We start from the raw sequence: 23,007 nt of genomic DNA, 5'->3' as shown, positions 1-23,007 counted from the left end.
ATTGTTCCCCACTCGCGTCATCCAGCTCCATGGCCGCTTGCTCTCTGACCCCCAACCCCCGCTCCAGCCGCTAGCTCTAGGCCGTGCCACTTCCCTCCTCTAGGCCACTCACTACTCACTCCTACGTCACACTTTGCAGCCCACCTTGCTTCTTCGGGCGGCGCGTGGAGACTGGACAAACGTGGGAGCAAGTGGCCGAGAGAACGGAAGCAGCACAGCCTAGAGCTAGCAGCTGGAGGGGAGGGGGGTGGGGAGTGAGCGAACGACTGGAGAATGGGGTGACATGATCGGGAGACAATCGGCCAGGGAAGTAGGGGGGGGGAGCAGCGAGTTCTGGAGCGAGCGACTGTGGAGGGTGGAAGCGGCCGGTGCAAAGCAGGGGGAGAAAGCGAGTTGTGCCACCTAGTGGTTGCGTTGTCAGCAAACGCAGCCTTTATTGTCCATCCTTAATTGCCCTTGAGAAGGTGGTGGTGAGCTGCCTTTTTGGAGCTGCTGCAGTCCATGTGTTGTACGTAAACCCACAGTGCTGTTAGGAAGTGAGTTCCAAGATTTTGATCCAGTGACAGTGAAGGAATGGTGATATAGTTCCCAGTCAGGACAGTGTGTAACTTGGAGGGGAGCTTGCAGATGGTGGTGTTCCCATTCATCCAATATCCTTCTAGGTGGTCGAGGTTGGGGGTTTGGAAGGTGCTGTCGAAGGAGGCTTGGTGAGTTGCTGCAGTGCATCTTGTAGATGGTACACACTGCTGCCACTGTTCACTGGTCGTGCAGGAAGTGAATATTTAAAGTAGTGGATGGAGTGCTGATCAAGTGATCTGCTTTGTCCTGGATGGTGTTGAGTTTCTTTGGTGTTGTTGGAGCTCCACTCATCCAGGCAAGTGGGGAGTATTGCATCACACTCCTGACTTGTGCCTTGTCGATGGTGGACAGAGGTGAGTTCCTTGCAGCAGAATTCCCAGCCTCTGACCTGCTCTTGCAGCTACGGTATTTATATGACTGATCCAATTCAGTTTCTGCTCATTGGTAACCCCCCGGATGTTGATTGTGAAGGATTCAGCAATGGTAATGTCATTGACTGTCAAGGGGAGATGGTTAGATTCACTCTTGTTGGAAATGGTCATTGCCTGGCATTTTTGTGGCGTGCATGTTACTTGCCACTTATCAGTCCAAGCCCAATCTTGCCCAGGTCTCTCTACATGTGGATACGGACTGCTTCAGTATCTGAGGAGTTACTAATGCAACTGAACATTTTGCAATTATCAGTGAACATTTCCACTTCTGACCTTATGATGGAAGGAAGTTTATTGATGAAGCAACTGAAGACGGTTGGGGCCTAGGACACTACCCTGAGGAACTCCTGAGCGATGTCTGGTACTGAGATGATTGGCCACCAACAACCAGCACCATATTCCTTTGCGCAAGGTATGACTCCAACCAGTGGAGATTTTTCTCCTTGATTGCCATTGACTTCAATTCTGCAAGGGCTCCTTGATGCCCTTGGCAAGAGCAGTCACTGTCACCTCACCTCACCTCCTGAATTCAGCTCTTCTGTCCATATTTGAACCAAGGCCATAATGAGGTCAGGAACCGAGTGGCCTTGGCGGAAACCAAAATGAGCATCGGTGAGCAGGTTATTGCTGTGTAAGTGCTGCTTGATAGCACTGTCAACGACACCTTCCATCACTTTACTGATGATCAAGAGGAGGCTGATCAGGGAAGTAATTGACCGGCTTGGATTTGTCCTGCTTTTTGTGTACAGGACATACCTGGGCAATTTTCCACATTGCCGGGTAGATGCCAGTGGTGTAGCTTGGCAGGCGGCTTGGCTAGTTCTGGAGCACAAGTCTTCAGCACTGCAGCCAGGATGTTTTCAGTATCCGGAGCCTTCAGCCATTTCTTGATATCATGTGGAGTGAAGTAGATTTAGCTGAAGGTTGGCACCTGTGATGCTGGGGATCTCAGGAGGAGGCTGAGATGGATCATCTACTTGGCACTTCTGGCTGAAGATGGTTGCAAATGATTCAACCTTGTATTTTGCACTGATATACTGGTCTCCCCTATCATTAAGGATGGGGATATTTGTGGAGCCTCGTCCTCCTGTTAATTGTTTAATTATCCACCACCATTCAGGACTGGATGTGGCAGGACTGCAGAGCTTTGATCTGATCTGTTGGTTGTGAGATCACTCAGCTCTGTCTATTGCATGCTGCTTCCGCTATATGACATGCAAGTAATCCTGTGTTGTAGCTTCACTCATTTTTAGGTCTGCTTGGTGCTGCTCCTGACATGCCCTCCTGCACACTTCATTGAAGCACTATTGCTCCCTTGGCTTGATGGTAATGGCAGAGTCAGGGAGATGTCAGGCCATGAGGTAACATATCGTGTTTAAATACAATTCTGCTGCTGCTGATGGCCCACAGTGCCTCATGGATGTCCAGTTTTGAGCTGCCAGTTCTGTTCATTTCTTCCCTCAGATATAATTGACTACTCCGCCCCCGCCCAGTGTGGTTGACAGGACTCTCAACCTCTGCCTTCCCCCTTCCCCTCCCTCCCAGAACTGCGACAGGGTTTCCCTTGTCCTCACTTTCCACCCCACCTGCCTCCACATCCAAAGGATCATCCTCCACCATTTCCGCCACCTCCAGCGTGATGCCACCACCAAACGCATCCTCCCCTCCCCTGTCAACATTCTGAAGGGATTGTTCCCTCCGCGACACCCTGGTCCACTCCTCCATTACCCCCGATACCTCGTCCCCTTTCCAAGGCACCTTCCCATGCAATCGCAGGAGATATAATACCTGCCCTTTTCCCTCCTCTCTGCTCATTATCCAAAGCCCCAAACACTCCTTTTAGGTGAAGCAGCGATTTACTTGTACTTCTTTCAATTATGTATACTGGATTCACTGCTCACAATGTGGTCTCCTCTAAACTGGGGAGACCAAACGCAGATTAGGTGGAACACCTCTGCTCAGGCCGAAATCATGACCCTGAGCTTCTGGTTGCTTGCCATTTCAACACTCCCCCCTGCTCTCATGTCAACATTTCTGTCTTTGGCCTGCTCCAGTGTTCCAGTGAAAATCAACCCAAGCTCGAGGAACAGCACCCAACCTTTTGATTCGGCACTCGACAGCCTTGTGGATTGAACATTGTGTTCAATAACATCAGAGCATGACTGGTGTCAGGCAACCACAAGCATTAACACACTCTTTGCCTTTATCCCAGGACAGCTTTGTTATTTAATCTCTCCTGCCCTCTGCTCTATCAAACACCTTCCCTTTTGTTCTCTCCCACATGCCCCTCCCCTTCACTTGTTTAAAACCTAATTCTTTTCTAACCTGTGTCAGTTCTGATGAAAGGTCACAGACCAGAAACATTAACTCTGTTTCTCTCTCCACAGGTGCTGCCAGAGCAATTGAGTATTTCCAGCACTTTTTGTTTTTATTTCAGATTTCCAGCATCTGCAGTATTTTGCTTTTATTGTGTCAGAAAGTCTCTCCTTGATTCAGGACTCTTACCTCTCTCCAGAATCTCTCTGCTAAAGATTGAACTTTATCTCATTTCATTCACAGCTCAGGGTCAGTGTGGCACAGTGGGACTTCTAGCTGTGTCCCACTTCACAATCCATCAGTACTGAGAAAACAATGGGGAATATTACTCACATGTTGTGTTCTGTAACTTTTTACAAACATTTTAATGTATATATTGTCTTCCAAAGCAGTGACAGAATGGTGGCTTTAGTGTGTTGTTGAAATAGCTTTGTTGAGTTCGTGCTGTACTAACAGTTAAACAGTTCTTGGTTCAATCCCAGGTTTTGGCACTTTCAACCTCTCCTGTGTCTTTTTCTTTGGCTCCAATTGTCAAGCTGCATGATTTACTCTGAAATTAGCACCAGAGAACCAAGGCACCAGCGAGCATGAGGAGCTGAAATTAGCACAGATCAAATCCACTTAATATTTCTGACTGAAGATGGTTGCAAATGCTTCAGCTTCATCTTTTGCACTGACGTGCTCAGCACGACCATCATTGAGGATGTGAATGTTTTTGGAGCCTCCTCATCTTGTTAGTTATTTAATTATCCACCACCATTCACGACTGGATGTGGCAGGACTGTGGAGCTGTGATCTGATCCTGAGGGAGATATCCGTGCGTGGAATGGCGGGATATATGGAGAGTGATCCTGAAGAGGGTGTCCGAGCCTGGAGTGGAAGCTTTCCGTGGAGGTACAGGAGTAGGTCATTCATCCCCAGTGTTTTATAAAGGTTTAGCATAACTTATTTGCTTTTACTCGATGCCTCTATTCATAAAGCCAAGTGTCCTGTTTGCTCTTAGCAACCTTTTCAAACCTTGATCAAAAAAGATTGGTGTGCATTGTCTCATTCTTCCTCCCAAACTGTATCACTTCACAATTTTCTGTGTAAAATTTTATCTGCTGTGTGAAAGTCCATTTTACCAGTGTGTTGAAGTTCCTCTGAAGTGTGTTACTGTCACTGGCATAGATTAGATTAGATTAGATTAGATTAGAGATACAGCACTGAAACAGGCCCTTCGGCCCACCGAGTCTGTGCCGAACATCAACCACCCATTTATACTAATCCTACACTAATCCCATATTCCTACCAAACATCCCCACCTGTCCCTATATTTCCCTACCACCTACCTACACTAGTGACAATTTATAATGGCCAATTTACCTATCAACCTGCAAGTCTTTTGGCTTGTGGGAGGAAACCGGAGCACCCGGAGAAAACCCACGCAGACACAGGGAGAACTTGCAAACTCCACACAGGCAGTACCTGGACGAAATTCACGAGCATTCTTTGATGCTATCTCCGTGGAAAGAGCAATCTTACACACTAGCTCAAATTGGGATTTTGTGTGTTTAGTATCTTTTCTCATCCACCAATATAAGCACAAATCTGTCTCATAATGTACAGTCTAAGAATGTGCCAAAGTTGCAATGTGGTGATAAATTCTTCAGTGTCACAATGTACTCACCAACTGTTTCACTACTTTTCTGATTTCTGGATCCAAGTTTGTAGCTTTCCGTGATCTCTAGTGGCTTAGGGTTGAGCCTCACTTCAACGAAGAAACGGAAAATTATGATTTAAAGATTACACTGTCAATCATTCACATCTCTGTCTTCTCCTGAACTTCGAGTTCAAATTTGTTTGTGAAGTTGAGTGACACGTTAAGAAAGCACAGTCTTTGTCTTTGTGAAGGAAGTGATTTGGGAATGACTGTTTGAAACTGTCCCTTCTTGCACAGAAATTCAGTGCAAATACTCGATCACTCACAATTTCCTTGAGAGAAATTTGTTCACAATCGCATTCGACACGGAAACTGCCTCAGCATTAATCTCACTGAAGCAGAATGTGACCGTGTTGTTTGTTTCAGAATGTTGGTGCCGTTATTTGTCGCTTTTAACCGAGACTGGGACACAGGGCAAGGTTGATCCGAGGTTGGAATATATTATCATTCAGGAGCAAGAAAAATCAAAAGGAACAAAATAAGAAAACCCAGTCTCCAGATTTGAGAATCTGTAGATCCGCTTTGGGAAAGTGAATCAGAGCAGAATGAAGGGTGAACTGTCCAGAAGAGATGAAGACACAGCTCAGTCAACACGTTCCCCTGGTTTATGATGCTGGAACATTCCTCACACAGAAATGATTCAACCCAATGACAAACATTCTTACAGCTGATAATTTATGCTACTGATTTAAGGACTGTCTCATGTGGTTACCGAGTGACGACGAGAAGATATTAAACTTTGTTCTATTCAATCTAGCTGTGATGAAGTTTGAATTTTTCTACCTTTTATAAACAGTATTTGAAGGGTCTCGGTAACAATGTTCAGTGTTGATGAGAGTGGGGTCTGGGTGAGAAGCTGCTGAGTGTGACAGGGTCAGGACTGGATGCAGGAAGTTCTCTGACAGTCTCCTTCTATCTCTCTAATGGGTTTGAGTTGATTTACGACTGGTAGCTTTTATTTTACTTTTCTTATTTAGAGATACAGCACTGAAAGAGGCCCTTCGGCCCACCGAGTCTGTGCCAACCAGCAACCACCCATTTATACTAATCCTACATTAATCCCATATTCTCTACCACATCCCCACCATTCTCCAACCACGTACCTACACTAGGGACAATTTACAATGGCCAATTACCGACCAACCTGCAAGTCTTTTGGAGGTGGGAGGAAACCAGAGTACCCGGCGGAAACCCACACAGACACAGGGAGAACTTGCAAACTCCACACAGGCAGTACCCAGAACTGAATCCTGGTCGCTGGAGCTGTGAGGCTGCGGTGCTAACCATTGCGCCACTGTGCTGCTGTTGGTGTTTTGATAAATGAAGGAAGTTCCCTCCACCCATTTTTTTTGGACAGACAGTGTGGTATAAGGATGTAAAGGGTTAATGCTGAAGATAGTGGGATCAACCCCTCCCACGGTCAGAGTGATGATGTAACAGTCACATGAGATGAAGTTTGGGAGAAGAGAGAGCAGCACCAAGGATGCTAGCTTAGCAGGCTTGATGAGTGTGTATAGAGTATTGTGTAAATTAGAAAAGAGTTCTTAGTTCTTTCAGCAGGAACTGTGTCCAGAAAATATCGAGAAACTCACAATTTTATTATTCAGGAGTCGGAACACAGATATTAATTCCAAGTGACCGTTCTGGGACCAATTAACAAAAAAAGTAGAGAATAGTATTGCTGACTGATTGAAATCCCCGAGTGAGGAGACAGTTAAACAGGTGATCTGTTGGAGCATCCTTCGATCCAAGGTTTCAGCAACATTTAAACTCCCTTTTTGGTGAAATTCTCTGTTATTTGCAACTTTTTTATCAGCTTTAATGGGCGAGTGAAAAAACTGAAAAAATCGAACATTTCCATCCTTTCTTTTCTTCCTTCTTCTCTTCTTTCCATCAGTTTCTCTTTTCTGTCCCAGATCAATATAATGATGAGAATCCCACTTTAATCTGCTGTTTCTGGTGTTTTATCCATTCAATCAAAATTTCAACATTCCAATCAAATCTATTTGTTATTCCACAGTGTCTCTCCATGTGTTTTATTCTGTTGTATTCTTTCACAGTCTGTTTGATGATCAATGTCACATCTCACTCTCTGTTCTGGTGAAGATCAGAAGCAGTGATATCTGTTTACACCACCCGACAAGTCGGCCTGAGGCTGTGCCTCGCTGATCATGTGGAGTTTAAGCAATTCTTCCAGTCAGTTAGTTCAGTTGTCATTTCATGAGTAATTCGGGCATCTTGACTTCATCAGTGACCTAATGGTTCAGGTGTCTGAGTGATGTTAATCATGATGTGTTGAAATGATTGTATGTTCCAGTCTTTCCGTGGTGGGTTTTCACACTGAGTAGAAATGTGTTGGACATGTTCTGGAAATGTTTCACACTGCTCCATTCCCAACTTCATTTCCTGACAGAAGATATATTTCCATCATTCCACAGCTGGCTGCACAGCCAGAAACTGTGCTGAAGGTGACAGCTCTGCTTCTGCAGCTGACAAGGTGACCGCGAGGTTAAGGTGATGGACTGCTAATCTATTGTGCTCTGCACACGTGGGTTCGAATCCCATCCTTGTCGCTAGTTTATGAACTGTTCAGTGTATTGTTTATGTGCAAAGTCAGCCTCGCAACCTGTTCTTGTCAATGTCCGGACAGTGATTCCAGAATTGTTTATACTTTATTAAAATTGAGACAGACAATTGGAATTCTTCACCCAAACTGCACTGGAATGAAGATCAAATAGGGATCACGAAACAGAGCAGGAATTTTCCTCCCCTCCTTCCTTCCATCTTTACTTTCTCTCGATTTGCACCAAGTGAAAGACAAATGGGAAAAGCAAATGGCGAGGGAGCAGATGCAGAAAATTATCCTTTGGCAAGAAATTTATTTTCAAATCTTCTTGATAGATTAAGTGAGTGAGCAATGCTTTGGCAGATGGAGTTTGAAATGAGGGGTCATCTAGTACCTACGATAGATCAGAGTGTTTTTTTGTAAGAGGTGAGATGTTAGAAACGGCGGAGGAGCAGAGACCCGAATACTGAATTAATAAAAGCTAGTGGACTGGTAGAAAATAATGTGAAAAGTGAACAGAATATGAAGATTGGAACTCATGTTGCAGTGATATAAAGCTCTGTGCTCCTGAAGTAAATGTCCAAGCCCAGATTGTAGGGAATCTGTGGAGAGTGATTTGGTTTTTATTCATTCTTGGGTGTGAGTATCGCTGATAAGGCGAGCATTTTTTACCCATTCCTATTGCCGTTAAGAAGGTGGTGGAGAGCTGCCTTCTTGAACTGATGCAGTCCATATGGTGCAGGAACACCCACAGTGCTATTGGGGAGGGAGTTCCAGGATTGTGACCCAACAACAGTGAAGAAATGGCGATATCGTTCCAAGTCAGGATGGTGAGTGTCTTGGAGGGGAACCTGCAGGTAGTGAGTTCCCATGCATCTGCTGCCCTTGTCCTTCGAGGTGGTAGTGGTCACGAGTTTGGAAGGTGCTGTTGAAGGATATTTGGCGAGTTGTTGCAGTGCATATGGAGATGGTACACACTGCAGCCACTGTTTACTGGTTGTGGAGGGATTGAATGTTTAAGGTGGATGGTTAGGTGCCGATCAAGTGCGCTGCTTTGTCCTGGATGGTGTTGAGCTTCTTGAGTGTTGTTGAGTGGGATGTATTCCATCACACTCCTGACTTGTGCCTTGTAGATGGTGGACAGGATTTGGGGTGTCAGGAGGTGAGATACTTGCTGCAGAATTCGTAATCTCTGACCTGCGCTTATAGCAACAGCATAGATGTGACTGGTCCAGTTACGTTTCTGGTCAAGATGTTGATGGTGGGGGATTTAACGATGATAATGCTTCTGAATATCAAAAGGTAGATTTTTTTTCTCTCTCATTGGAGATGTTCACTGCTTGGCACTTGTGTGGCCAGATGGTTGCTTGTCACTTATCAGCTCAAGCCTGAATGTTGTTCAGGTCTTGCTGCTTGCCGGCACAGACTGCTTCAGTATCTAAAGAGTTGTGAGTCATCATCTAACATTCCCACTTCTGACTTATGTTGAAGAGAAAGTCGTCAATGAAACAGCTGGGATGTTTGTGTCTAGGACACTACCCTGAGAAACTCCTGAGGCAATGTCCTGGGCTGAGATGATTGGCTTCCACGAACCACAACCATCTTGTTTTGTGCGAGGTACAACTCCAGCAAGTGGAGAGTTTACCCCCTGATTCCCAGTGACTTCAATTTTGCTAGGGATCCTTGATGCCACACTCACTCAAGGGAAATCACTCTCACCTCTCCTCTGGAATTCCACTCTTTTTTCTCTGTTTGGACCAAGCTGCAATGAGATCATGCAAACATAATATCAGAACAACTAGTAGCAGGAGTAGGCCATTTGGCCCGTCGAGCTGGCTCCGCCATTCAATAGGATCATGGCTGACCTGATCATGACCTCAACCCCACTTTCTTGCCTGCCCACATAACCCTTGGCTCTCTTGTAGATAAAAATCTTGAAGACATTCAATGACCCAGCCTCCACTGCTCTCTGAAGTAGAGAATTCCAAAGATTAATGACCCTCTGAGAGAAGAAATTCCTTCTTAAATGAAAAAGCCCTAAATCTGAAAATGTGTCTCCTAGTTCTAGATTCCACCACGAGAGGAAACATCCTCTCAGCATCTACCCTGTCAAGCCCCCTCAGAATCTTATATGTCTCAATACGTTCACCTTTCATTTTTCTCAACTCCAATGAGTATCAGTCCAACCTGCTCAACTTTCCTCATAAGACAACACCTTCATCACAGGAATCAATCCAATGCACCTTCTCTGAACTGCCTCCTATGCAAGTATATCCCTCCTTAAATAAGGAGACCAAAACTGCACACAGTACTCTCGGTGTGGTTTCACCAGCACCATGTACATTTGTAGCAAGACTTCTCTACTTTTATACTCCATCCCCCTTGCAATAAAGGGTAACATTCCATTTGCCTTCCTAATTATTTGCTGTACCTGCATGGTAACTTTTTGTGATTCATGTACAAGGACACCCAGATCCTTCTACATCGCAGCATTCTGTGATCTCTCACAATTTAAATAATATTTTCCTGTTCTATTCTTCCTACCAAAGTGGATAACCTCACATTTTCCCACATTGTACTCTATCTGCCAAATTATTTCCTGGAGCTGAGAGACCCTGGCAGAACCTAAACTGAGCATCGATGATCAGATTATTGCTACATGTGTGGTGCTTGATAGCACTGTTGGTGACATCTTCCATCACTTTGCTGATGATTGATTGTAGACTGATGGGGCGGCAATTGGTCAGATTGGATTTGTCCTGCATTTTTTTTATGGAGTGGGCACACTTGGGCAATTTTCCACATTGTCAAGTAGATGCCTGTGTTGTAGCTCTACTGGAACAGTGTGGCTGAGAGCGCAGCTAGTTCTGGAGCACAAGTCTTCAGGACTAGAGCCGGAAATCTTGTCAGGGTCCATAGTCTTTGCTGTATCGAGTGTCTTCAGTTGCTTCTTGCCATTATGTGGAGTGAAGCGAATTGGCTGAAAACTGGAAGCTGTGATGCTGGGGACCTCCAGAGGCCGAGATGAATCATCCACTGAGCAATTTCTGACTGAAGATGGTTTCAAATGCTCCAGCTTCACCTTTTGCACTGACGTGCTCGGCTCCACCAACATTGAGGATAGGGATGTTTTTGGAGCCTCCTCATCTGGTTCGTTATTTAATTGTCCACCACCATTCATGACTGGTTACTTAGTTTCTCAGGGCAGTGTCCTAGGCCCAACCATCCTCAGCTGTTTCATTGATGGCTTTCTCTTCAACATAAGTGAGAAGTGGGAATGTTCGCTGATGATTCACAACTCATCAGATACTGAAGCAATCTGTACCTGCAAGCAGCAAGACCTGAACAACATTCAGGCTTGAGCTGATATGTGACAAGCAACATTCTTTGATCTGATCCTGAGGGAGATATCCGTGCGTGGAGTGGCGGGATGTATGGAGAGTGATTCTGAAGAGGGTGTCTGAACCTGGATGGCAGAATCTGTGGAGAGTGGTCCTCAAAGGATGTCCATGTCTGGAGATTTAGGAATTCTGAAGAGGGTCTCCGAGCCCATAGTGCTGGGATGTATGGAGAGTGATCCTGAAGTGGGTGTCCGAGCCTGGAGTGGCAGGATCTGTGGAGATTGATCCTGATGAGTGTGTGTAAACCTGGAATGGAAGCTTTCTGTGGAGGTACAGGAGGAGGCATTCATTCCCAGTATTTTATAAAGGTTTAGCATAACTTATATGCTTTTACTCTGTGCCTCTATTAATAAAGCCAAGTGTCCTGTTTGCTCTTAGCTACCTTTTCAATCCTTCTAACATTGGTGTACATTATCTCTCTGCTCCTGCACCCAGTTTAGAATTGTAACGGTTCATTTATATGGCATTCTTCCTTCCAAATTGTATCACTTCACACTTCTCTGTGTAAAATTTCATCTGTTATGTGAAAGCCCATTTTACCATTTTTTTTAAGTTCCCCTGAAGTGTGTTACGATCAGTGGCATAGGACAAAATTCCTGAGCATTCTTTGATGCTATCTCCATAGACAGAGCAATCTTATACGCGAGCTCAAATGTAGGATTTTGTGTGTTTAGTATCTTATTTCACCCACCAATATAAGCACAAATATGTCACGTAAATCTTGTTCACTGCAGTCCCTGCTGCTGTTTGCTGCCTATATTTACAGACTTTAATCTCAACCTCGTCACCATGTTCTCTAATATATTCAGGGGGCATCAGCAGAGAAAATGTTCACCAAGCATGGCAAGTGCAAGGAAATGTTTTTTTATGTCATTATGTCATGAACATAATATACAAATTTTTACATGTGTGAATCATCAAGATGTGGCCTCATAAATGCAACCCCGTCACAATAAACACTGTCACCTTTCAATGTTTAGCAGACAGGTTTGACGGCCTGATGTGTGTGATTCCCATATTAATGTGTTTGTGCAAAGTTCGGGGAAAGATGGAGATATGAATAATTTATAGGGAAATCTTTTAAACATATTACCACATCTCTCACTCACAAAGATCTGCAAACACATGGATTCCAAAAGAACCTGAGTACAAAATCACCTAAAATAAACACAGCCAGAGAAACTTGCAATAACCTGTAGCTCAGGGAAAGTACAGATGGATATTGGGCATCTCCTGGCAGGACAGAGTGCCGAATGCAGAAGTACACCAGCGTGCAGGGATCTGCAGCATGTTTGCCCTCTTGAGTCAGCGGTGACTCTGTTGACTGGGTCATGTGTGCTGAATGGATGACGGTCGCTTTGCCAAAGACATGCTCTTTGGTGAGCTTGCTATCAGCATGAGACCAACAGGTCACCCACGTCTGTGATACAAGGACATCTGCAAAGCGAGATCTCAAGCAGACTGAGATTGGAGTCGATGCATGGGAAGTCCTTCCTGCTGACTGGAATTCCTGGAGAAAGGCATTCAGGAAGACCATGGGAAAAGCAGAGGACAAAAGAAATGACCAGATGGTGGGAAAGAGAGCTCAGAGGAAGGAAAAATTATCAGTCGACCTCGGGCCAATGACATTCATCTATACCAGCTGCGGAATGGATTGACACTCACGAGTCATCCTCTACAGCCACAACAAACGATGTTACATACAGAAGTGACGTACACCCCGGGTGTAGACCATCGCCTTCCGAGACGGACGGTTGCCTATTACAATTACAACTACAGCTACAACTACAAGAGCGAGTCAGAGGCTGGGAATACTGCCGTGACGAACTCAGCTCTTGACTCGCCAAAGCCTGCCCACTATCTACAAGGCCTTCCTCTGATTTCAATTGCACGTGCATTTGTGATTTGGCTCTGTAGCTTAGTTGGTTAAAGCACCTGTCTAGTAAACAGGAGATCCTGCGTTCAATTCCCAGCAGAGCCTTATTTCACAGTGGCAACATGCTTGAAAAGTTTCATTATCAACATTGACATTTGTGTCTTGTGAACCTTAATTCAAAATACTTGATGAATTTCAATCACACTAAAAAAACAGCCTTTGTGAAGGATATGAGTTTGGAATGGCTGTTCCTCCTTGCACAGTATTTCAGTGCTGAGACATCAAAGTTAACTTCTTTGACATAAATTTGATCACAGTTTCATTCAACCTGGAAAACAGCTTGATATTAATCTCACTGAAGGAGAGTGTTTGTGTCATTATGTGTTGCTTTTAACCGAGACTGGGACATGACGCAAGTGGGAGGGTTTATCTGAGGTTTGGAATATTTGTCAGTCAGGAACAAGAAAAATCAAAGGAACCAAATAAGAAAACCTATGTCTCATGTGGTTACCGAGAAACGGTGAGAAGATATTAAACTTTGTTGCATACAGTATTTGTAAACAGTATTTGAAGGGTCTCAGTAAAAATGTTCAGTGTTGATGAGAGTGGGGTCTGGGTGAGCAGCTGCTTAATGTGAGAGGGTCAGGACTGGATGCAGGAAGTTCTCTGACAGTCTCTCTCTGATGGGTTGAGTTGATTTTCAACTGGCAGCTGTTGCTGTTTTGATAATTCAAGTTCCCTCCACTGATTTTTTCGGACAGACAGTGCAGTATGAGGATGTAAAGGGTTAATGCTGAAGACAGTGGGATTAACCCCACCCACAATCAGAGTGATGATGTAACAGTCACATGAGATGAGGTTTGGGAGGAGAGAGCAGCACCAAGGATGCCAGTTTCGGAGGCTTGATGAGTGTGTATATAGTATTGTGTAAATTAGAAAAGAGTTCTTAGTTCTTTCAGCAGGAAATGTGTCCAGAAAATATCACGAAACTCACAATTTTATTATTCAGGAGTTGGAACACAGGGATATTAACTCCAAGTGACAGTAGTGGTTTCATTTAACAAAAGAAAAGGAGAGAATAATATTGCTCATTGATTGAAATCTCCCAGTGAGGAGACAGTTAAACAGGTGATCTGTTGGGGCATCCTTCGATCCAAGGTTTCGGCAGCATTTAATCTCCCTTTTTGGTGAAACTCTCTGTTTTTTGCATCTTTTTTTAATCCAGCTTTGATGGACCAGTGAAAAAACTGAAAAAAGTGAACAGATCCATCCTTTCTTTTCTTCCTTCTTCCCATCAGTTTCTCTTTTTTGTCCCAATTTAATCTGCTGTTTTATCCATTCCAATCATAATTCAACATTCCAATCAAATCTATTTGTTATTCCACAGTGTCTCTCCATGTGTTTTATTCTGTTGTATTCTCTCACAGTCTGTTTGATGATCAATTTTACATCTCACTCTCGGTTCTGGTGAAGATCAGAAGCAGTGTTATCTGTTTGCAACACCCGACAAGTCGGCCTGAGGCTGTGTCTCATCGATAATGTGGAGTTAGGAACATAGGAACATAGGAGCAGGAGTCGGCCATTCAGCCCATCGAGCCTGCCCCACCATTCAATATGATCATGGCTGATCATCCACTTCAATGCCCTTTTTCCCACACTTTCCTCATATTCCCTTATGTCATTTGTATTTAGAAATCTATCAATCTCTGCTTTAAACATACTCAATGACTGAGCTTCCACAGCCCTCTGCGGTACAGAATTCCAAAGATTCACAACCCTCTGAGTAACAACATTTCTCCTCATCTCTGTCCTAAGTGGCTTGCCCCTTATTTTGAAATTGCGTCCCCTGGTTCTCGACTCCCCAACCAGGGGAAACATCTTAGCTGCATCTACCCTGACTGTCCTTTAAATATTTTGTAGGTTTCAATGAGATCACCTCTCATTCTTCAAAACTCTACAGAATAGAGACCCAGTTTCCCCAATCTCTCTACATAGGACAGTCCCACCATCCCAGGAACAAGTCTGATGAACCTTGTTTGCACTCTATCTGTGGCAATAATATCCTTCCGAAGGCAAGGGGACCAAAACTGCACACAATACTCCAAGTGCAGTCTAACCAAGGTTCTATACAATTGAAGCAAGAATTCACTACTCCTGTACTCAAATCCTCTTACGATAAAGGCTAACATACCATTAGCCTTCCTAATTGCTTGCTGCACCTGCATGTTAGCTGTCAGTGACTTATTGACATGGACACCCAGGTCTCCCTTATACTCTATACCTCAGTTAATAAAGGAAAGGACCTGCTGAACCACCCTATTGACCTGTACTGCTACTTCAGGGATCTGTGGACATTCACTCCGACGTCCCTCACTTCCTCTACACCATTCAGTGTTCTCCCATTAATTGTGTATTCCTTTGCCTTTTTTGACGCCTGCTCTCGCTGTTCCCTGCTCTCCGAGTGAACTCTTGCTCCCTCTCTCTCCTGGGCTTTTTTTGCTCCACTCTGCTCTCACTGTTTCCCGCTCTCTTAATGTATTAATATTTGTTTGCCTTGTGTTTAATTTAAAATATGGATTAACTGTATTTCACAGTTGTAGGTTTTATTTGGTAATCCTGTGCAAGTTGTGGATTGGTATTCAATATTCTGCTCTGTGAAAACGATTGTGAATGAAAATATAACTTTCAATCTTATACATGGGCTGGTCTGCAAGCTCCAAGTCCTTCATTTTGTAGTAATGGCTTGATACTGTATCCTTCAGTCTTAATCTCTGTGGGTTTTTTGAACTGGTATGTAATGCATAACTTGGTCTAACGTTCTGATGTACATTATTGGGATTCATAGGATCATAGGAAATAGGGGCATTAGGCCATTCAGCCGATCGAGCCTGCTCCAACATTCAAACAGATCGTGACTGATCATCTACCTCTACGCCGTTTTTCTCTGCCATCTCCATATCCCTTGATCTTGTTAGTATTTAGAAATCTATCGATTTATGTCTTGAATATGTTCAATGATTGATCTTCCACAGCCCTCTGGGATAAAGAATTCCACAGATTTCTCACCCTCTGAGTAAAGAAATTCCTGCTCATCTCAGTCTGCCCTTATTCTGAGACTGTGTCCCCTTGTTCTGGACTCACTAGACAGAGGAAACATCCTATCCATATCTACCCTGTGACACCCTGTAAGAACTTTGCCTGTTTCAATGAGATCACCTCTCATTCTTCAGAACTCCAGAGAATTTAGGCCCAGTTTCTGCAGTCTCTCATCATAAGACAATCCCACCATCCGAGGGGATGAGACCGGTGAATCTCTGTTGCACTCCCTCTGTGACAAGTCTATCCTTCCTTAGATAAGGAAACCAAAATTGTACAGAATACTCCAGGTGCGGCCTCATCTAGCCTTCATACATCTTTACTCATGTACTCAAATACGCTTTCAATGAAGCCAACATACCATTTGCCTTCCTAATTGCTTGCTGCACCTGCATACTAGCTTTTAGTGCCTCATGAACAAGGACACCCAGGTGCCTTTGGACATCGACACTTCCCAGCCTCTCACCATTTAAGAAATACTCTGTCTTTCTGTTTATTCTACCAAAGTGGAGAACTTCACACTTATTCACATTATATTCCATCTGCCATGTTCTTGCCCATTCATTTAACCTGTCCAAATCCCCTTGAAGCCTCCTTGCATTCATTCTGTACCTTTCAATTCTGTAAATTTTGTCTGTTCTATTTCAGATTTTATATTTAAAATGTCACCATGGTGACAGAGTTTATTGAGATCTGATAGTGAGTTTGTTTTTGGACTGTGATTGATGTATCAACCTGTCAGCTGTACTGAATTGGAGTGAAATAGAAACAACGTCTGTCTCTCCTGCTGTTGTTTGACTGTTGGATTGAAAATGTGTCTCTCTTGACTTTGGGATCAGTGTCTGTCTGACTACTTATTTTGTTTGCTCCAGTGGAACTGATGAACTGGCAGTATCTCTGTGCTTTGGGAGTGATCCTGTACCGACTGTGTGTTGGAACGAGATCACTGCATTTTTCCTTGTGTCCAAGAATCACCACATCCAGTCAGGTTCATGTATTTTCCTGCAGGAATGAAAGAACTGGTGAGGTAGAAGATACAAAAGCGATCAGTGTAATCGTCCCAATAATAATCATTGTGAACAATCACAAAATGAAAACCAAGAACACAAACAGTGTCAGTGTCTGACTCCACTGCAGTACTGCAGCATTCAGTTTCTGTTTACCAGGTGTTTGCAGTGGTTTTACAACAAGTTTGTGACATTCAGAAACAACACAAGCCCTGCACTGCTCAATGACTGGGACTGTCCGATAGAGCAGTGACCTTTACACAGTCACATTTCTATTTCAACGGAAAACAAGCAGCCACTATTTAAAATGTGCCTTTCACACTTCTCACCTGGTGTCTGCAATAAATGTTCTTTGTCTAACTGTCCACATCGTTATTTTGCGGCTATTTTCCCCCCACTGTTCACAATCCAACAAACAGTGAGAGACTGGAACTAAAGCAGGAAAATTCCCTCTCGTTTGGGTGGTGAAATTGTCAGTGATTTTCAATAGTGATTTCTTCCCTGTACAGTGCCTGTACAGACACTGTCCGGGAATGAACTCTCCCTTCCCCGTGTCCCCGGCTCACTCCATGTTCCGGGAGCAGCTCCTGCTCCACAGTGTCTGTTACAAACACTCCCCGACTCCCCCTCAACTTCCCACCACTCAATGCTAATCTCTGAGCACATCTGCGGACACGCTCCCAAAGCAGTGGCTGCAGGAAGCAGATGCTGTTTGTTCCCTTCCCCCGGGCCCGGGAAGTCTCCATGAGCAGCTGATTTAAAGCATCTTCGCCTGATTGAGTGAATGGCCTCACAGACTGGGTTGGGGAAAGGCTGCGCATGCGCCCCACTCCTCATTGTGACGTCCCACTGGGGGCGGGGCTACATCGCGCGTGCGCAGATCTTTGCAGCAATTCAGCACTCAAACATCAATGGGAACTTTCCCCATTTCACCCGCATCAAAGTCCCAAAGAAAGTGAAGAGGGGCTTGGAGTGGAGGGAGGGAGGGGCGGGGTAGGGGGAACCTAGAACCCAGAAAGCTGCCCACTTGCCCCATTTAGATGCTCAATTTGCGGTCATTCCCTGCAGGGGGTTTGGTATTATTGAACCCCTCCTGGTAAAACAATCCGATAGAAAGAGGGGAGAAAGGAGGGAGCCGGTGTGTTTGCTGGGACCTTGCAGAATTCATTTCAGCAGCAAAAGTCCCGGGTTATATTAACCCGAGTGAAACACGCTGTCAGTGAGAGGAAAACCGAACAGCCCTTTTCATCTTTTCATTGGAAACAAAGTAGAGCCGGAATTGCGGCGAGCAGAGCAAACACACAAGCTCAATGACAGGAGAGCTCGGCCGTCCCTGAGTTTCAGCTCCCAGCTCTTACATTTCCTCATCCACACTGTCTTCACTGTGGATGCTCAGTGGTTCCTTGTCGGATCTGAGGACTGTATCCATTAAACATTCTGAGTCAGGAGATCCACACACTCTCTGTTACCAAGATTTATGGGCAGGAATGTTTCAAAACTTTGTCTATTAAATCATTGTATTATTCACAGAACTAATGAGGCAATCGGTTCATTATTCAGGCCTTGAACTTGGTTTGGGTAGACCGAAAACTGAGAGGTTCAGCACCTTTCCAGTTCTTCACTAATATAACTGATTTTTTTTGATGAAGTAACAGAAAAGGTTGATGAAGGGAAAGCAATGGATGTTGTCTATATGGATTTTAAGAAAGCGTTTGACAAACTACCACATAAAAGGCTGGGTAACAAAACTGAGGCTCCTGGAATAGGAGGGTCAGTATCTGCTTGGATTTAAAAATGGATGAAATATCAAGAAAAGCGAGTTGTGGTATTTGGTTGTTTTTCAGAATGGAAGATGGTGAACAGTGATGTCCACAAGGGTCAGTGTCAGGACCACCATATATATAAATGACTTGAATATTGGAATCACAGAATCACAGAATTGTTACTACACAGAAGGAGGCCATATGGCCCATCGTCTCTGCACTGACTCTCCAAATGAGCAATTCACCTCATGTCACTTCCCCGTCTTCTCCCCATAATCCTGCACCTTATTTTCAGATAACAGTCTAATTCCCCTTTGAATTCTTCAATTGAACCTGCCTCCATCACATTCTCAGGCAGTTCATACTTTAACCACTCGCTGTGTGAAAAAGTTTTTCCTCATGTCGCTTTTGCTTCTTTTACCAATGACTTTAAATCTGTGCCCTCTCGTTCTCGATCCTTTCACAAGTGGGAACAGTTTCTCCCTATCCACTCTGTCCACACCCCTCATCATTTTGAATACCACTATGAAATCTCCTCTTAGCCTTCTTTTCTCCAAGGAAAACAGTCCTAACTTCTCCAATCTATCTTCATAACTGAAGTTCCTCATCCCTGGAACCATTCTCATGAACCTCTTCCATAATCTCTCCAATGCCTTCACATCTTTCCGAAAGTGTGGCACCCAGAACTGGACGCAGTACTTCAGCTGCGTCTAGTGTCTTATACAAGTTCAACATGACCTCCTTGTTCTTGTACTCTATGCCTCTATCACTAAAGCCGAGGATACTGTATGCTTTATTAACCACTCTCTCAACCAATAACATATAACCCCAGGTCCCACTGCTCCTGCACCCCCTTTAGAATTGTACCCTTTATTCTATATTGTCACTCCATGTTCTTCCTACCGAAATGAATCAATTCACATTTCTCTGCATTGAACTTCACCTGTCATCTGTCCTCCCATTCCACCAACTTGTCTATGTCCTTTTGAAGTTCTACACTATCATCCTTACAGTTCACAATGCTTCCAATTTTCGTATCATCCATAAACTTTGAAATTCTGCCCTGTACACCAAGGTCTAGGTCATTAATATATATCAGGAAAGGCAAGGGTCCCAACACTGACTCCTGGGGAACTCCACTACAAACCTTCCTCTAGCCCGAAGAACATCCATTGATCACTACTCTTTGTTTCCTGTCACTCAGCCAATTCCATGTCCATGTTCCTGCTGTCACTTTTATTCCATGAGTTATAACTTTGCTCACAAGTCTGTTGTGTTGCATTGTATCAAATTCCTTTTGAAAGTCAATAAAAGCAAAATACTGCAGATGCTAGAAATCTGAAATATAAACAGAAAGTGCTGGAAATACTCAGCAGGTCTGGCTGCATCTGTGGAGAGAGAAACAGAGTTAATGGTTCAGCTCAGTGACCTTTCAGATGCTGTCAGACCTTTTGAAAGTCCATGTGGACCACATCAACAGCATTGCCCTCATCATCCCTCTCTGTTGCCTCATCAAAAAACTCCATCAGGACAGTTAAACATAACTTTCCCTTAAGAAATCCATGCTGGCTTTCTTGAATTAACCCACATTTGTCCATGGGGCTATTAATGTTGTCCCGAATTATTCTTTCGAGACGAGAGTGAGACGAGGTGAGTTGCTTCAGCAGAGAGCCAGCATGGGTTCGTCAGGCCGAATGGCCTCCTTCTGTGCTTTAGCCATTCTATGATTGTATGATTCTAGCAGCAACTGTTGGTGGAGAGGCAGTGATGCAGGAATGGGTTGACAGAAAGGGGAAAGTCTGGGCTGGTGTGTGTTTGCAGCATTTGCAGCTTGTGTTCGGGTTTGTGAATAAAGGTGATTTGGAAGCTGTGTTCCAAATTGAAGTGTTTATTGGAAGCAAGAAGTTGATGTCAATGAAGAATAATATGTGTGAAGATGAAGCGTGGTGTGATTGTGGATCGCAGTAAATATATTGTTGGTGAATTATTTGTGTTCATAAACTTCCACTGCACCCTCTGCTGCAGGCTGCTGTTTATATCCAGCTGTGTATTAGTGCTGTGTGTTAACTAGATAAATGTTTGTTTCAACGCTGTTTATAAAGCAATAGCATTGCACTCAAACAGTCCCAGACATAGCAACACACGTACAAAAGCAAAATACTGCAGATGCTGGAAATCTGAAATATAAACAGAAAATGCTTGAAATAGTCAGCAGGTCTGGCAGCATCCGTGGAGAAAGAAACAAAGTTAATGTGAGCTAAGGAAACAGACCTGAACTGTTGACTGTTTCTCTCTGCACAGATGCTGCCAGACCGACTGAGCATTTCCAGCATTTTCTGTTTTTATTACAGCAACACCTCTGATCAGCAGTAGCGGTGATAGTGCGAGCCAGGGGGCAGCCGGGAAGGTACGTTTCACGATAAAGTACTTAACTGGCGATTCGGCGGACGCGGACACGGGGACTGCTGGGTCAGTGAACCTATATATTCGGGCAGTGGCTAAACCGGAAACACTACATGTGTAGTGTCTCCCACCCATCCTCCTCCTCCAACCTAAAAAAAGGACTCTTGTGTGGAGGGTTTGGTAAGGTAAAATTTTCCTTTATATTTTTTTATTCTCTGTTGTCAATTTCGAGCAGAGGGGATGGAAGCTAGGGCAGTTGCATGCTCCTCTTGCAGTATGTGGGAGGTAAGGGTCACCACTTGCGTCCCTGCTGACTTCACCTGTGAGAAGTGCACCCAACTCCAGCTCCTCACAGACCACGTTAGGGAACTGGAGCTGGAGCTGGATGAACTTCGGATCATGCGGGAGGCAGAGGGGTAGATAGAGAGCAGTTATAGGGAAGTACTGACACCAAAGTCACAGGATAAGGGTAGCTGGATGACCGTCAGGGGAGGGAAAGGGAATAGGCACAGTGCAGGGATCCCCTGTGGCCGTTCCCCTCAATAATAAGTATACCGTTTTGGATACGGTTGGGGGGGACCTACCAGGGGAAAGCCACAGCGGCCAGGTCTCTGGCACTGAGCCTGGCTCTGCGGCTCAGAAGGGAAGGGTGGAGAATAGGAGAGCGATAGTGAAAGGAGATTCAATGGTTAGAGGAACAGACAGGAGATTCTGTGGTCGCGAACGAGACTCCCGGATGGTATGTTGCCTCCTGGGTGCCAGGGAAAGGGATGTCTCAGATCGAGTCTACAGGATTCTTAAGGGGGAGGGGGAGCAGCCAGAAGTCGTGGCACATATCGGTACCAATGACATAGCTCAGAAAAGGGATGAGGACCTGAAAAGCGAATATAGGAGTTAGGATGGAAGCGAAAAGGCAGGACGAGCAGAGTAGTAATCTCAGGATTGATACCGGTGCCACGTGCTAGTGAGGCTAGAAACAGAGAGCGAGTGCAGCTGAACACGTGGCTACAGAGCTGGTGTAGCAGGGAGGGCTTCAGTTATGTGGATCATTGGGATACCTTCTGGGGAAGGTGGGACCTGTACAAGAAGGACGGGTTGCAACTGAACTGGAGGGGCACCAATATCCTGGGCGGGAGGTTTGCTAGAGCTCTTCGGGAGGGTTTAAACTAGTTTGGCAGGGGGATGGGAACCGGAGCTATGGATCAGTGGATGGGGTAGCTGTTGAACAGGCAGATACCGAGTGCAGAGAGTCTGTGAACAAGGTTAGACAGTTGACAGGGCAAAGTTTCAGCCAGTATGATGGGTTGAAGTGTGTCTATTTTAATGCAAGAAGTGTCAGGAATAAGGGTGATGAACTTCGAGCATGGATCAGTACTTCGAGCTACTATGTTGTGGCCATTTCAGACACTTGGAGATCACAGGGGCAGGAATGGATGTTGGATGTTCCGGGGTTTAGATGTTTCAAAAGGAATAGGGAGGGAGGTAAAAGAAGTGGGGGAGTGGCATTGTTAATCAGGGATGGTATCACAGCTGCAGAAAGGTAGGTCATCGAGGAGGGTTTGTCTACTGAGTCATTATGGGTGGAAGTCAGAAACAGGAAAGGAGCAGTCACTTTATTGGGAGTTTTCTATAGACCCCCCAATAACAACAGAGACACGGAGGAACAGATTGGGAGGCAGATTTTGGAAAGGTGCAGAAGTAACAGGGTTGTTGTCATGGGTGACTTCAACTTCCCTAATATTGATTGGAACCTCCTTAGTGCAAATCGTTTGGATGGAGCAGTTTTTGTCAGGTGTGTCCAGGAAGGTTTCCTGACTCAATATGTCGATTTTTTTTTAATTTCCAAAATATACTTTATTCATAAAGA

At 44.6% G+C, this 23,007-nt stretch overlaps 2 non-coding genes across 2 annotated transcripts; both read left to right on the top strand.

Annotated features, from left to right (window-relative positions):
* The first annotated feature begins 7,519 nt into the window (after positions 1–7,519).
* Positions 7,520–7,601, top strand: trnas-gcu (transfer RNA serine (anticodon GCU)). Its single transcript has one exon. It is a non-coding gene; the product is annotated as a tRNA-Ser (tRNA).
* Positions 7,602–12,902: 5,301 nt separating this feature from the next.
* trnat-agu (transfer RNA threonine (anticodon AGU)) lies at positions 12,903–12,976 on the top strand. Its single transcript has one exon. It is a non-coding gene; the product is annotated as a tRNA-Thr (tRNA).
* The last annotated feature ends 10,031 nt before the right edge of the window (positions 12,977–23,007 follow it).

Source organism: Heterodontus francisci, unplaced genomic scaffold (genome assembly GCF_036365525.1).
Source record: "Heterodontus francisci isolate sHetFra1 unplaced genomic scaffold, sHetFra1.hap1 HAP1_SCAFFOLD_59, whole genome shotgun sequence".
Lineage (NCBI taxonomy): Eukaryota > Metazoa > Chordata > Chondrichthyes > Heterodontiformes > Heterodontidae > Heterodontus > Heterodontus francisci.
Note: the sequence above shows the minus strand (reverse complement) of the source record. Positions and strands in the feature narration are given on the sequence as shown.